The 10,754-nt window shown below is 39.6% G+C and overlaps 1 long non-coding RNA gene across 1 annotated transcript in view; it reads right to left on the bottom strand.

Annotated features, from left to right (window-relative positions):
* LOC118156531 overlaps nt 1-10,339 on the bottom strand; it is a 14,422-nt gene extending 4,083 nt beyond the window's left edge. Inside the window, exons 1-2 of the long non-coding RNA XR_004746304.1 lie at nt 10,330-10,339; nt 5,354-5,356 (exon numbers count right to left, since the gene is read on the bottom strand). This is a non-coding gene — a long non-coding RNA (uncharacterized LOC118156531). The remainder of the gene's footprint in view (nt 1-5,353; nt 5,357-10,329) is intronic.
* Between the last annotated feature and the right edge of the window lie 415 nt (nt 10,340-10,754).

Here is a 10,754-nt window from a genome sequence, read left to right as displayed (position 1 = left end):
CTTCCTTCCTTCCTTCCTTCCTTCCTTCCTTCCTTCCTTCCTTCCTTCCTTCCTTCCTTTCTTCCTTCCATCATCCCTCCTTCCTTCCTAGGCATTTTTTCTTGCATTGTTCAGTCAAATCCATTGGGCAGTTCTGGTATGAGTTTTGCAGTCCCTTCTGGCTTGTACAGATAATGTTAACATAATGAAAACATGCTTGATTGTCTAGTTGAACTGGAGCTAAAAAGCCTGAAATAACGGCACCAATAGTTGTGTTATCTATCTTCCATCCAAAAAAAATGGTTAGCTCTTAAACGTACATTAGGACAGACAGCAACAGTTAGCTGAGCAGAAATGTGGGAGACAAGATACAATTGGAGTTGTCTGCCTTTTGTATTTCCAAATCTGGATTAGTTGTTAGCTGTCTCCTTCAAACTGTTCCAAACCTCTGATCCAGTTTCCTGGATTTTTGTTCAGTGTCCCAGGTGACATGCCACCCATCTCCAATGTGCTTAAGTCTCCTCCTGTGCTCTCAATTCCCTCATCTGTACTTGGATGCAACATCTAAACATCCATCAGTGAAACAGAAGACATGTTTCCTGCAGCTCTCTCCTTGCCCTGTCTCTCCATGGTCAGCTACTGGCCTTTTTCAGCATTGTGCTTGTCTGGATCTCAGCTGCATGCCAGTGTTTCCTCTCCCCGGCTGTCAGGAAGTGCTGCATATGCCTAAAGCAGGGGAATGGCTGTGCAGCATCACGACAGGCAGAGAAACATGAAAAGGAGCAGCATAGCTGTAAGGCTTAGCACAGGTTTTAAAATAATCACCTTTTATTTAAGCAAAGTGACCAGAGGTGGCAAGCAGCAGCAAAGTGGATGGAAAAAAGATGTTGGTAGAGATGGAGGAGAGCTTTCTAAGATTTTTCATGTCCAGTTAAAATGAAACTGCCAGGGAGAAAGGAGCTATTTCAACAAGTTTTCTGATTCAAAAACTATCCCAAATTTCCAAATCTATTGGAAGTGATTAACACCATTCTCAGACATTTCAAACACGTACCACTTGCTATTTACCCCTTCATTTTGCTTTTTTTCCTAAAAACTTTGACCTAGTTTATAATAATACATAACTGCATATAAAAGGCCACAGTCAAGATGAAAGATTTTTATCATGAAAAAATAAATTGATACAGTTCATCTGGCTTTTTTATTATTATTATTTTTAGTGTATTAGTTTATGATATTTTACTACTTTTCAATTCCTCCTCCCATTTAGCATCAGAGAAAAGTTGCAAAATGTCAGAAACTCTTATGGAATGGGAGAATAATTTTCTGTCTGCATTCATCCAAATCAGATATAAAACGAATAATATTATTCTTGACTCTTATTTTAGTTTGCCTTTCCCTTAGTTTCTCTTCAGTCACATGAGTATGGCTAGAGCTATCACAGCATGAAGTGTCAGAGTTCACCGACTCACACAGACAGAAAGCAAAAATCTTCTGGCTATATGATGAGAATAAGCTTTTTATGTAATTTCTCAACCATTTATCTTCAATACCTGTCATTACATTTAGAGCACATCAAGAGCTCTAAAAGTGTCAAAAGAAATGAGAATCTGAGAGCATGTCTAAATATAATGCTTTGTTCAGGCCCAGAACAGTGAATTTGAAAAAGCATCTCACAACACCACTCGTGTTTTTTGTTAGCTGGGGTCTTTTGGTTAACATAAATGGCTGTGCAGCTATTGAAAATGATATTCATGAAACAAAAAAATAATTCATAATACGAAAGAGGAGAAAGCTACTACATTTTTCTCCTCTGACTAAACTGAAAGTTGTTGTTGTATTTACAATATGCAGTATTCTGGAGAGAGAAGGAGGTTTGTGTGGGACTGGCCTCCCAGAAAGATCAAGCAGCAATGGCAACAACAACTTTGTTGTTTCGTGGTTTTCAGAGGCGCATTCAAAGCCCTTACAGTAAGAGTACATTAAAAAAAATCTTTAAAGAAACACAGCCAAATATTACATTTAAAGCAGAAATGAAAACACGGTTTAAAATAGACTAGAAAACACATTCCAAAGAGACACCCTTCTAGGCTCTTTAATGAAGCAAGGGAAGATACCTGCAAATTAGAGCAGAGAGTGGTCTTGAAAATAATACAATCAAACATTGTAAGAATACCTTTAAGAACCATTTTTAGAAAACTTATTTTTTCTTTTCTAATTTTGCATAACACTAAGTAATTCATAACCATGCTAGAGCACAATATAATTCCTAGCTAAGTATTCTTCCCCACACTTCTAAGAAGAGCCACATTGGCTACATTTGGTCTGCTAAATAAATAGGGTCCAAGGAAGTATGCAAGTGTTGTACTCATGATTGCTCACACAGATGGGTTAGTACTTCACTCTGCTTTGTTTGAACTATTCTGACTAGCAGTGTCCAAGGCAAAGCTACTCATATTTCTGGTGTCAGCTGCCTTGAGGGACTGTTCCCCCAAAGCATCAGTGTAGAGGCATTATATCAGAGCTCATTCCCTCCACAGCACACAGTCCTCAGATGCAGTCCCGTCAGCCTTTGTATCCCCTGATGTTTTCTCATACCTCCTTTCTACACCCCAGGGCATGCAGCAATTACCACAAATTTCAGCCTATAAATGTCCAGTCTGGCACTGCATTTTCTTTGCATTACTTTAATCAGTCACAGACCCTCTTTCCAGAGACTGTGTCATTGTTCCCAGAGCTCCCAGTGTTTAGTTGCACAGACATATCAGCTGCATCAGATGAAGTTCCACACATCCCACCATTTATCCACCAGCACCACTATACCCAGCTTCTTAGGCTGAGAGCATAGGAGCAGGAGTATAAGAATAAGAAAACAGATCAAACAGAGAGCACTATTTCCCTTCTTATACCCTAACACTTTGTGCCCAAGGATTTTCTGAGGCAGAGATTGTTTTCTTCTCTTTAATGGCCTCTGCAGCATGAATACTTGTCTATACATAAGAGAAACCGAGCATGAGCTGTGATTTACCTACTTATGTGCAAAAGATACTCCAGTTCTACTCTGCACTGTTAATGGAGTTTGAAAAAGAAATTTTAAAAAATGAGAGAAGATTTAACTCCTCATGCAAAATTGAGCCTTGAGTTTTTATTTTGAAGATATTCAGAACTGCCATGAGGGCCAGTGTTTTTTATTGTTTTGACCTGAAAGCTGTATTTCTCATGCAATCGGTTGGCTCTGGAAGCTTTAGGAAGTTAACTGAGCTATCATGAGAATTGGACATGTGGAGCAGGCCACAGAGCATCTGACTATAGGGCCAGGTTTTGAATTCAGAGTTTTCTTATTCCAGCACCATACTTTTTCTGCTACTTTTTTTTTTTTTTTTTTTTTTTTTTTTTTCAAAGATTCTCTAAGGCTGGAGGGTTTTTAAAACAGTATCTCATAACCAACTGCCTTTGATAGCTTATGAAAAATACTATAATGTATGAAATCTGTCATTGCTTTCTTGAATGCAATGCTAATACTGGCAAGAGTATTTGAAGCAAGTTGAAGCCTGTTTATCATCTCTCTTGGCAATGCCTAAGTCTGCACAGTGTAGTAACATATTCTGGATAAATGTTGTTTTTAGTATTAATCTCACATACAGATGAAGAAATTGAACTTACGGATGCATTTTGTGCTAATGCGTATAATCTTTGCTCAATCTAGCAATGTTAAAAGGTAATGCCATTCAAAATCAATAAATTGTGTGTATTCAAAATTAACAAGAAAGTATTGCTGCAATTCAGAAGTAACAACAACAAAAAAACCTGTTTTGTTTAAATTTGTCTTTTAATATAAATGCTTGCCTGTTTCAAACTAGGTAATATTTCTCTCTTTGTGGCACACCCAGCCCAGGTAGATTACATGTTTATATGCCTATTTATAGCACTGAAAACACATACACACAGCAAAATATTCTATATGCTATTATAACTCAAACAGAAGTTGTGGGTGAATATTGAAATTACTGACTGTAACTCTAAAAACACTATTATGCTGAAAGTCTACCTATATGACTATGATGGTCCATTCTGGTTTTAAAATTCCTGACTAATTACTAGCAAACTGTTCACTGGTGCACTTGAAGAAAAAAGGTGGGTTCTGCTCCCGGTGAAAAACAGCTAGCCTTGAAAAGTGAACGAAATCGGTGTTAAACCAAGCTATGGCCCCACAGAGGGAAGCGTGCCCACAGAGCAGGGTGCTGATTACAGCATCAGGTCGATGCTTTTGGGGAATGGAACAAGAAATGGCAGAAGAGATTCCTTCAAACCACAAGAAAGGTTTTGTTTGCATTATTTTCCCCTGCTGGATCCAAGTTTAGACTGGTTCTCATTTTATCTGCACACTGTTCCCCACCTTCATATGAGTACACACAAAGCGGGGGCTTCAAAGCTCGCAGCACTGGCCTGACTCTGTTCTCATTAAATGCATTGGCAAAAGTCCCAGTGGCTTCAACAGAAACAGGATTAGGCCAACTGTGAATGCTTTGAAAATCTCACCCAAGGCAATAAATCTACCATTAATTCACAAAATGAAAAGCAAAAAAGAATGGTAGGAAGACAGGGGAAAAAGGAATCATCATGCAGTTTCTCCAAGTGATTTATCAGAAAAGGGACCAGAATTACATATTTCAGTCTAGGGTGTCTGTGGCTGGTACAGGAGGCATTGGACACTTATTCCTCTGCTCAGCCCTGTGCATGAGGTCCAAAAGATGAGAATCCTTTCAGTGGTCACCATGTGCACAAACTCACGGAGTTTACATGGTACAAGAGCAAGGCAAGCTCCAAGCTCAGCCTCTGTGCTCCTCCTGGGCTTGGGGAAAGACCCCAGCATGGGGCAGCAGAGCTGGGCTGGCTGTGGTTTAACCTTTTCCCACCGTGAAACATGGGCTGCTCTGGCCTGCACTGAGCTGTCATTTGTTTGACATATCCACATCCCGTTGTTCTCAGCTCACTTCACATGTCATCCCTTTTAGCCCTCTAATAACTACTACGAATGCTTCTCTTTCAATTACTGACATCATGCTGGTGCTTCTCGGGCACAGAGATACATTATGTAGCCATGAACTTTTCCTATAAAAGGGAGCACACAGCAAGCATGCACACCATGTAAATGGCACCTGGCACTTCAGTCTCATTTTATTTACATTTCATGTATGACTTGGTATCCTGCTCATTTTATTTTGTGCACACCAAAAATATGGAATTGTGAAGCTAAAACTGCAAAGCTTCTGCCTTCTCCCCTCTTCCCTCAGTGGAGACAAAGAATTACAGAATCACAGAATCACAGAATGGCTCTGGTTGGAAGAGACCTTAAAGACCACCCAGTTCCAACCCCCTGCCATGGGCAGGGACACCTCCCACCAGACCAGGTTGCCCAAAGCCCCATCCAGCCTGGCCTTGAGCATCTCCAGGGCTGTGGCATCCACAGCTTCTCCGGGCAACATGAACACAGGAGAATTTTAAGATTCTTGTATGAAAACTTGCATGTCCCATTGAGGACACTGAAAGATAGGCAGGTGCCCTTCAAATGAAATATCCCGGTGGCAAAACTGCACTTTTCTTTAGATGGATAGATGATGTCAGAGCTCAGATCTTGCAGTGGATTTTCTACTGTATTGCATCCCATGGGGGCAATAGCCATTTGAACTACCTTTATGAGGTTTTGAAGCTACAGCTGTTTAAAAAGTGGGGTGCATGTTTTTTGTACATCTTGTTGCAATTACTCTCACAAACTTTTTTGTTTGTTTGTTTTGTTTTTGTTTTGTTTTGTTTTGGGGGTAAGGATTGGCAAGAATTCATCTCTCTCTGAAGAAGAGATGAAAATGGGCAGCTAGTTTCTTTCATCGCCTGGCAGGCGTTGCCTGGACTTAGGAAAATTAAAAAATAAATTAAAAAATTGTACTAATAGTTTCAAACAATGGGTCAAATACAATTAATGGGTAATCTTGTCACTTTTATAGCTTTGACAAAGTCAGCCCCATTACTAGAAACAATAAATTTAATCTTTGTCCTCCTGAGATTGACATAGGAAAGTTATTCTTTAAGTAACTTTAGCACTCTCTTCATCCTTTGAAAGAGGATTCAGAAAGGCATGCATTATACTTGCTGTTGTTGGTTAATTCTGTTTGGCTGCACTTTACTTACTCGGTATGGGTGAAAAACACTTACGATGCAGCAAGGATTTCCTACAGCTTTCATTACAAATGATTAAGTGATTGTTCTGTGCTTGGCAAAAGAATAGTGTATTTTGGGAACACGAAGATAGTTTTGTCCAGAGTTTTGTGTTACAGTCCACGTCTATGTGCAGTGCTTTAATTTCTGTCGCAATGGGAAAATCATTTGGCTTTGGATTCAGTGAGACTGGACTTTTGCCACCCTTTGCAATGAATAGCAGAACCTGCATCTGAACTTCTTTTCATCTCTTTTCTTCCACCCCTAGAATCTTGCTGGGTTCTGCCACATTCTCCAGCTGGGCTGAGAGGAGGGGAATCATTACAGCACTTCCATAGAGTGAGTAATACTCAGAAAATTTTTGGCAATGGTCTTCCATAAAAAGGTGTCTTTGGAAATTGTCCAGGCCCTTGTCACATCTCACAAATGCTCACACTTACCTTTCACAAAGTGACTCACCTCTCACACATGCTGCCTTTTCTGGCTATACAAATAGATGGCATTTCCCCCTTCACTGTTAGTGAACAACACACACAGCCCTGGAAAACTGGAAGGGTTTTGTGTAGGCCCATGGCATGCTGGATCGGTATCGGTGCACAAGGATAGGTCCTGGTTTTCAGAGGAGAAGGACACTCATATCTGCTGCTGACATCCATCAGGAGAACAAGGATTTTATGTAACGGAGATGTTAGTACATACCTTGCTTCAGGCACCTAACTGTTTGTGATTTTTATTTCAACTGATATTATAATGGTAGTCTCCACAAATTTTATTTACAAATTCTCCCGTTCACAGAATCACTCAGTCACAGGATGGCTGAGGTTGGAAGGGACCTCTGGAGATCATCTGTTCCAACCTCCATGCCAAGCAGGGTCAGCCAGAGCGTGTTGTACGGGGTCGCATCCAGGCAGGTTTTGAGTATCTCCAGAGAAGGAGACTCCACAGCCTCCCTATTCCAGTGCTCTGTCACCCTCACCGTAAAGAAGTGTTTTGGTTTCTCATATTCATCTGGCACTTCCTGTGGTTCTGTTTGTGCCCGTTGCCTCTTTTTCTGTCAAAGGGCACCACTGAAAAGAATCTGGCCCCATCCTCTCAACACCCTCCCCAGATATTTATATACATTAATGAGGTCTCCCCTCGGTCTTCTCTTCTCCAAGCTAAACAGGCCCAGCTCTCTCAGCCTCTCCTCATATGACACATGCTTCATTCACCCTTCTGTTCTGAGGAGCCACATCCAGGATCCAAAACAGCGAAGTAGAAGTGGAAAGTTCTGTCATCCCCGTTAAGACACCAAGGCCTTCATACTTGAATTGCTGTTGATTCAAAACCTGATATCCAAAGTCCTTTCTGGCTTCATGCTATCATCTTTCTCGCAGAACTTCATGACCATAAATTGTATCTTTGTGCATTGTCAATGTGAAAGCAAAACTACTGATGCATAATAAGTACAAACAAACAGAGAATGTTTGGAAGAATAGTGACTTGAAAGCATACCATACATTTATCTGTAAATAACCTTGGAGTTCGACACTCACACAAAAATTACTGTTGGCACTCTTGCCAAAGAATTGCTTCTAAGCAGACTTTTGTATCCAGAGCTGGGTAAATAATAGGTCTGGGGGGCTCACTGGCAGATCATAAGAATTCGTTTTGCATCAAGCTGGAATGAAGTACTCAGCCAAATAAAGAGCAGGAAATATAATATATATATGTATATATATATATGTATATTTCATTGAGAACAATGTTTGGGGTTTGGGAGGGGCTGTTTGTTTGCTTATTCATTCTTTCATAAAACTAAAGTGGATTTTCAAATGCTTTGAACTAAAAATCAAAGTATCTCAAAACTATAAAGTTGACATTTTTCCAGTGTTAAGAATATTTTCTCCTTAAGCAGCTCACAAAAATGAACATAATTGAATCACTGTCATAGAGGAATAACGTTTTATCCAAAAACTTTTGCCCAGATCTATCTGTATATCAGATATCTTCACATGGCACATCTCCACTTTATTTAATACACAGTGGGAATGTGCTGAAATACAAAACTTAGTGCAACTTCAGTAAATCTATGCAAAAGGACAAGTCAGCACAGGAGACAAAAGGAACTACGATGCTCAGCTTTTAGTTAAAGCTATTAAGCCAGTGGATATTCATGTTCACATCAACCTTATTAAACCTCACAGGACTACATAATTTTTTCCCTCTCTTTTAGTGTACCCTGGTACACTAAATAAAATAAAATAAAATAAAATAAAATAAAAGAGCATCTGACACATCTGCCACTCCATATGCTCAAAAGTCAATTGTGATCTGGGAATGGGAAAAGGTAAATGCTGTGAGAACAGGAAATCACACGATATGAAAAAAAATGTGTTGTCATTGGTATATTTCCTTGATATTCACAACTAGTGATTTATATTAGTGACTTGTTAAAAAAATAAAAGATGACATTATTCCATGAGTATGTTAGATGGCTATTTAGATCAAGTACACATTTGAATATACATAAAGTTCAATCAATAAAGGAATAACACCAACAAAAATGTTCATAGTTAATCTTTCAAATAGTTACGGTGTGCTTCAGTACATCCCTTGTCTATCTACTTTCCATGAATGTTATAGCAAGTAAATTTATACACAGAAATACTCATGAAAGCATTAAATATTGAGGGATTATTGAGAACATTCAGAGGGAATAAATTTCAGATTCATAATCACAATAATTTGCACTGAGATATAGTATATTGGTTGTTATTATTATTATTGTTGTTATTATTATTATTACATCAGTGAACATGAACTACCAATTAAACCAAAACAGTCTGAAATTTAAATGAGAACTGACAGACAAAGGCACAAACAACAGCCATCTACAAGTTAAGACAATGACTATGAAAACAGTCAATGAAGAATGGTGAAGAATGAATTTGGGGAAGCAAGTTTGTTCACAGACAACTTATAAATGGAATTTAAATATACAGAGGAGATGTGCTGCAGTGTACTGGTCCCTTTCATGGTAATCAGTGCACTGTCAGTGCAGGAACGGTGACAGACTAAGTGGTAGTTACGGGAAGTGACTCTAAATTGGAGGAATGCGAATGTCAATGAGAAGTTTTGTATTGCCTTCATTGGTCTGTAGGCTAGGTATTAAGGTAGCAGCTAGGAAGCTTAACTTTTACTGGCAACCCTGCTTTCAAATTTAGCCATTGTCGTGCTATGACATTTTTAGAGGGAGACATCAGAGCTGCTTTACTGTGTCTCTGGTTTCTGTAGTTTTCAGCAGAAGTCAGAGCATCCCAAATGCTGGCATAAGATAGACTGTGCAAGCCCGGTGCTGACAATAGCCTGAATTAGCTGCAACACACAGAGCCTTGTTGGAAACCAACAGCACAGTGCACAGAGGTGAGGCCTGAGCACTAGGAAAAGTGGTTGGAGTGGCAGTTCGTAGCAGCTGAGAGAGAAAAGGTTAGTATTGGTAGCAAAGAACTCAGTCTACTTAAGAATCTAGGAAAAAAAAATCACTGCTTTGAGAGGCAAGTGGAGATTAGTGCAGTGTCTGTGGGTTTGAATATCCAAGGCACTGATGATCATTTCCTAGGGTATAGACGAGCATTTCTTTTGAAAAATAGAAATTCCCATTCAGAGAAGTGAGTGAAATTAAATACTATTTTCTGCTGTTGCATTTGGATTGTAAAAGGAAAAGATATGAAAGCCTGGCAAACACTGAAATGTTCTTGGTTTATACCTCTGCCATTTTCTATGAGAGTTGAAGCTGGCTTTTGGATCTCCAGACACTATAGAGCATGCCAACCAAGGAAAAACATATCTGGAAACATATTTGAAAACTACCCTACATTCCTTCTCCAGAACTGCGCTTGGTTTTCTGCTAAGTGGTTTTAAGTAGGCTCTTAGCCAGTGCATATCTCAGCCCTTCACTTCTGAGTATTAAGCACATAGTCAGAAACCCCCAAATTGAACCGAGATAACATTCCATCCCAGGGCACTGGCAGATAAAAATGGTCAAGTCTGGAGTTTCTTGACTCCACATGAAGAGCAAAAATTTGAAGTCTAGAACTTTTGAGCTGAGGATGCAGTGTATGGATTAAAAAGCATGACTGAAATCAAGAAATAGACTCTTGTTCTAATGATGTCTTTTAAAAAACCAATCAGACAATCTTAGGGTGCTGTGCTCTTCCTGCCTATATGGAGTACTCCAAAAGAGCATCCAACATTCAAAAGAACATGATTCCCACGTCCACTTGTATCCTGTACACTTTAGTGTCTTGCAGGCAACACGACCTTTGCATAAGCACCTAAAAATGTAACTACAAGCTACTAAGACTGTAGGTGAGCACAGGCACCAGCAGAGCCACATCATTTTGAGAGCAGCCTACACCTATGCTTTAGGCGTGGATTCTGATCAAATGTCTGAAGAGAGCACATAGGCTGCAGGATGTTTTAGAAATACCCCTAACAGTGTTGTGTAGCTATATCCCTTTGACCTTGCTCACACTCATGCGCCCCTAGTTTGTATTTGCTAGCCTCAGGCAACATTTTGG

Source organism: Oxyura jamaicensis, chromosome Z, assembly GCF_011077185.1.
Source record: "Oxyura jamaicensis isolate SHBP4307 breed ruddy duck chromosome Z, BPBGC_Ojam_1.0, whole genome shotgun sequence".
NCBI classification, from domain to species: domain Eukaryota; kingdom Metazoa; phylum Chordata; class Aves; order Anseriformes; family Anatidae; genus Oxyura; species Oxyura jamaicensis.
Note: the sequence above shows the minus strand (reverse complement) of the source record. Positions and strands in the feature narration are given on the sequence as shown.